The following is a 6450-nucleotide window of genomic DNA, read 5'->3' as shown; positions in this document are numbered from 1 at the left end:
TTTTTCTTCCCCCCTGTTTGCTTTCCTGTCACCCTGAAGGATCAGTTTCTGCCTGTGGATGTGTCAAAATCTCATTGGCTTCTCTCATGTTGACTCTTCATTTGAATCAATCAAGCACAGTGTGTTGTTCTCTTGTTGAATGTTTGCTAAATGTGTTCAAATGGAAAGATGTTTCAGGCTCAACACAATGTACAGCATCAAATTGATCCAAAGAGCCTAGTAACAGTTTTATCTCATTACCTTATAAAACTGACAATCAAACCCAGTAAGTGTTCAGATAAGTGATGAGAGTGCCATATATTCTAATTTTGTATCAGACAGAGTCTATGGCGTCTTCAGTTTTGGACTCAGTTCTGTCTTAAATGTTTTCCACATGCGTTCATTCAGGGAGCTTTTTCAAGCTCATGGCCAGCTTCCACCAAGCGATTGGGTTTCCCGTCAGCAGAAGGCCCATGTGTTTGTGTTTGTCTGGGTGGGAGGGCGAGAGGGTGCCTGAAAAGAAAGGAGGCGGGGAAGCGTGGGAGGAGGAGACATCAAAGACACGGGAAATCGGATCCCCTCTTTTCACCGAGCATGTGGGGCTCAGAGACAAAGGAAATGCAATCCGCCATGTGACCATGAACGGCACGGATGCCTCAGCCATCTGGCTCCATTCAGCTTTTCACTCATTCAACTTTATCAGGCCCCACTGCCACATCGTGCATTTGGCACAAGCTGAAGTCATTTCTTATTTTATTTTATTCCCTGAAATTTATTCTATGTTTTAGAATAAACTTCCTCTACAATACTTACATGGAAAATTTACAAAATTCAAGAATCTCCAATAAAAGACGCATAATCGAAAAATAAGTTACATCCACCCTACACAAAATCTAAATGCATAAAAGTTTAGATAAATAACTCATTGTACATTATATTGAAGGAAAACATTGAAAAGGGGAATGAATATAGCAAAGCTATCCTCATGAATGTGTGTCCTCAATACTGATCTGAGTTGATATTGTACGTTTGTTAATACCAGTTTCAGTCCAAAATACTAGTTTAAGTGAATGTTTTGCTTTGTCATGGGCAGCTGGGGTTATGTGAGCAAAGTTCAAGGAGCAAATCACATGACCAAGACAAACAGGAAGTTGCGGATGGTAATATAGTGTATTTTATAACCTTAGCAGGCATGTTTCCTGTTCTTACATCTTTCTCTTGAGCTACCACATTTTTAAATCTGCTGTTGCTGTAACTAACTTGTACTTGTTGACATTCATATCTCACTGATGGTCTGTTAAAGATTGGAGGTCTGTATCAGCTGCCGTTCATGCAAACGGAGTTTTTGTACTGTTGCATCTTGATGATAATATTATCGTCACTGGAGCGATAGTCTGGCTACACCAGAACCATAACAATATATCAAAGGATTCCACTTTGGAGAGACCATCTTATGTTACTGTGACTAAAACTGGTGCAGCAGTTGTTTTGCTGCTCCAACATTAGCAGGGCGAGTACTACTCTTTGCTCTGAAGCTGTTATTAATGCAAACAGAACTGATGAGCTTGGAGATGTAAACTTTCACGTCCATTTTCTGAACAAAAAGCTAATTTAGGGTGTTAAGAAATATCATGTGGAGCTATGGGAGAGGTTTAATTATGTCCCAGAGTTCTTTAACTCTGGATGTACAACTTTTTAGTCTGTAGGTTATGATTTTTGCAGTTATATAAATTATAGGTTAATTTCAGATTTAATAGGTGCTCCAAAAGGAAAACTGCTGCAGAAGAGGAGATGGAGACAAAAAAACCCCAAAACTTTTGAATGTGGTAAAAACTAAAGCAAGTCTGCTTCTCTAAAAGGAAAATCATCCCCTCTTCTTTCATTTTAAGCAGATTCATTGATTATTTTTAGGACATTCTTCATCAGATAACAGATGAAAAACACGTGCATGAATTAGAACACACACGTTCTGTGGGAGACATTTCTTGAATGCCTCTGAGTCTTTCATCGCCCAGAAGGTAACAGACTTCCGCATCAACATGTTGACTTATCAGAGGACATCTACATTTTAGGAGGGAGTCTGCATTCTGTCACATCAGTGTCATTCTGAGAACTAGTCATTTGTACACTCTGAAGATGTTCTGAATTAATTTGCGATGTAGTCATGTAGTCATGTAGTCAACGTTACGATGCACATTGTTGTTCATCAACGGAAACATCGGATTGAGCAACAATAACAGCTGACACCTGTAGGACACAATACCATGACAATTACTGGGTGTCAAACCAATAAAACAAAGCAAAAAACATACATATTAGCTGGGGGGAGGAGGAGGACATGAAATGATGCTGAGCAGTTCTTAGAACCTCTCCAAACTCTTCACACCTGTGCAGAAATAAATGAATGTAAACAAATATAAGAAATTATCTAGAGGAACATAACAAACTGAAAGAAATTAACGCAGCAAAATGTATTATGCTAATACAGCATAGTACAGCTGTACTAACCAATACATACAGCCAATATGTATTGGTTCTGTATCCTACAATGTAGTCAATATGTAGCCAGACATATTTGTCCTGTTACAACAGGCAACAAACAAGTCACTAACATTTTTGTTAGGCCACTTTGTGGTTCATCACTATGAGATCATGACAATACGAAGACAGGTCTGTTCATGCACATCAGGAGCAATTCTGTCAGAAATGGCCCCTGGTTTATAGGGCTGTTTTTAGTTTTTAGCTGTTTTTAGTTTTCTTCAGTAGGATACCATCCTATGTAGGATGGTATCCATCCTACATAGTTTAATATTTTTAATGTGTTTTTAAACATTATATTTTTGCCTTTATACCATCATTTTGCCAGGAGCTACAGATGCAAATTAGTCTTTGTGACTAAATCTGGCACATTTACATGATAAATTTCAGCATGAATGCTGTGATGAACTAAAAGTTAACAAAGAATGGTTTATAGAAACCCAAGACCAACTTTAAGCTAAAAGAAAGTCTATTGAAAATAAACAAAAAACAAAAAACATAAGCTAGGTCAATAAAAAAATAAATAAATAAATTTCATGCATCCACTGATTTGTTTTTATACCTGCTAACCTTGAGGGTTACAGGAGGACTGGTACTTTTCCACATCCAATAAATTAAAATTCAAGACACAACACCATAAACTATTGCCTGCTTGTATCAACTTTTGTTAAGTAATGGAAGCTGAGTATTGTTAGCACTAGCCTGTGCTAACTCTTTATCATATAAGGAGAAGAGGATCATTGAAGTCTGATGATGTTGGTGTTCAATCAGCTTTCTTCTTAGTCTTTCTTTCTAACCCCACCAGCTGGCTCACTATCATGAATCAGCATTTGGTTAAAACAACCCATTTAAAGAAGAAACCCAGCATTTAGTGTATCATAGTTGTAAATTGTCCATTTTGAAATAAGAGATGAAATATAGAGGTTGAATCCATTCATTCTGACATGCTGCTGTAGTCTTTTGATTGTATGTCCGATTCCTTTTCATGCAAAGCTCCAAAATGCAAAGTTCTGCTAAAGTGACCTGCATGCAGTCAAATTAAATGCCAGGCAAGCAGCTTACAAATCAACTGGAAACTGCAGCTCGAGAAAAAACCTAAACCTGAGACTTTCATTTTGCTCCGGACCTTTTTTTTTTAAAAGTAGAGGACACATCCACAAAAACTGGATGTACCGATAAGCATCATTTCACGTTCTCACAACACTGGTGGGATCAGAATGTTTTCTTATATCCAAATATCACACATGAGTAAGCCTTTGTTTGGAAAACAGATGTGCTGTTGATGAAGGCAGTTGATAGTTGATAGAGGCGTTCTCAGAAGGCGTCTCGGTAAAAGGTGAAAAGATGGTTACATCTTTGTTTGGCATAAAACATCAGAACCACCGGTGAGGGGGCTTCATGCAGCTGAGTTATGTCATGTGATCTGTGAGAAATGCAATTCTTAAATTTGATAAAATTCTGAAAAAAAATGCAAAAAAAAAAAAAAAAGTCAGATATGGAAAGGCGGTCAGAAAAGAGGTGGAGCATATGTTCAGTAGCAGCACATAGTCATTCATGTTTGGACATTTGAAACTCATCAAGTAAAAAAAAAAATGCAAATAAGGAGGCATGACATTTTGAATGAAAGGAGGAAGCATGCAGGACTCTGATAAAACCTCTCTATCACTTTATATGCATATAAAACTCATCTGTAACACAAGGTTTCAGAAACTTCTATGGAAATAAAAGTGCTGTTAAAAGAATGTCTACTAAAATATATCTTTTGTCATTCCTTTTTTTTATTATGAATCAAATTGGAACATCAGAAAAAGAAAAATTGAGTGAATCCAAATAGCAGATACACCATTTATTAAATGCAAAACATTACAAAACAATCTGCTTCTAAGTCAAAACATATATTTTAAATTGGGAAATAACGGTAATTAACCTTTTTTTTAGGCAGAATTTCACTGGCCACCTATTGAAAGAAGAAAAATGCAGCCTTCGTGACAGCATGACATAAGCTAAGTGCTCCAACAAAAAACAGATACCAGTGAGAAACAAAGTCACTGGTATCTGTTACGTAAGGGTTAAAAAGCCATTCCTAAGGTATGTCTTATATTCAAAAATTCCAAGAATTTTTAGAAAATATACTATGAACATACAACAAAAGTGGAACCTTTTGGGAAGTGTGAATTGTGTCACATGATCTGGTCCAAAACTAACTGCAATGAAAAAGATAAATAAATCACAATGCAGTACTGTGATGGTCTGGAGACGCTTATCGCCATTTGAAAACTGCTCAGGTTGTCTTCTGGTGCTTTCTAGAAGTAACTCAGTAATTTTTCGTCGCGCTTCAACAGTGTTTAGACTTTGATTTTTATGATTGTTTTGTGTTTTGTGCATCATATTTTATTGGGTTACTTTCTGTGAAACACTTTGTTACCATTTTCTTTGAAAGTTCCCATATAAATAATCTAATTTACGAACTACAAAGGAACATATATAATGGGGAAAATATGTTTATAGTACTAACATTTTATTGTTGTCTTTGGATTTTCTTCTCTTTTGGGCATTTTATTGTAAATATTTCTATTTCAGTTTACAATATGTTTGGTACAAAATCTGCATGTGAAATCAAATTCACGTTTTCATAAATTTAAAAACAATGGGTGGATCAAAGTGATTCACAGCTTTCTGGAAATGTAACAAAGTGAAAGAACTTTTCGTTGTCCCAACTTGTTCTTTCTCCAATTTCCCACATTGCCATTCCAGGCAACACACACCCCTAAGTGAGTAATGCCAAAATATTTTCCAGATTTCTGAATGTCTCGAGTCTTCTGCCGTCTGCAGCCTTGGAGCAATCTTTATTTGTTGGGTCAAAACACTGCAAGGGCACCACACTGATACATAAAACCCATTTCATTCTGGTCACTAATCTCCAAATATTATGTAGTGAACCTAAATACAGACATGCATGCGTCAAGGAAAGAAACCACTGTGGCTGAAAAACCGGATTAAAAAAATTCCACAAAGCAGACTCTAAGCTAAAAGAAGGACATGAAACTAGTTGCACCACACAAAAGAAAAGACGAAACCTAAGAATGGTTCAAAAGGAGAATTTAGTGTGGAAAATGTTTGAAAAAGGATTAAACTCATACACAGGCATAAATGTTTCTCTCCGACCAGCCTTACATAATTTTCTAATATCTATCCTATTAATCGCTCTTCCAAACCTTTTTCAAAGGGTGATTTGTCTCATCAGTTTCTGCAACAGGCATCAGTTTAAACCAGCTGAGGTGAAGAACTAAAACATTTCAAATGCAATCATTTACTTTTACTAAGAGCAAAAATGGTGATCAATGCACATCTTATTTTTGAGAGAAAAGTTATATAGCAAACAGTTATGAGATTCTGCAGTTCATACATTGAAATAAGCTCTTACAGTGTTGTTGTGCAATAATAGCAGGTTATGTACTATCAGTACATAATGTACTGTTTCACACTTGAGAGAAGTGAACATCTTTTCATCATGGTCACCGCACGTACAAAATGAAAGGAAAAATGGTGGGAGTGGTTAAGTACATACCTGGGTGTGACTAAAAAAATGTCAGGTAACAGCTGTTTGAAGTTTAAGTCTAAAGGAACAGCATCATGATCAGCACATCAAAGATACACACAACCATGTGTTGTGAGGATGCAATATTAATGGAGTGACAGAGTTACCTGTTGGTCACAGCAGCTTTCAAGTTGCACAGATTTAATCAGATTATTCAAACAATGCCCCTTTATTTCAGTCAGCAGAGAAAGGTTTGACCTAACAAAGTATCTCTAAGCAATTTGTTTTTAATATTCTATTTTTTCTTTTTTATCTTTTGTCTCCACATTTTCAGAAAGTACAGCAGGAAACTCAGTCAAAAGTTTTCTCAGCTAAATTTAGAGTGGAATCCCATC

This window comes from Poecilia latipinna, unplaced genomic scaffold, assembly GCF_001443285.1.
Source record: "Poecilia latipinna isolate Pla-1442-1.1 unplaced genomic scaffold, P_latipinna-1.0 Scaffold327, whole genome shotgun sequence".
NCBI lineage: Eukaryota > Metazoa > Chordata > Actinopteri > Cyprinodontiformes > Poeciliidae > Poecilia > Poecilia latipinna.
The sequence above is the reverse complement of the archived record's forward strand: the minus strand, read 5'-3'. Positions refer to the sequence as shown.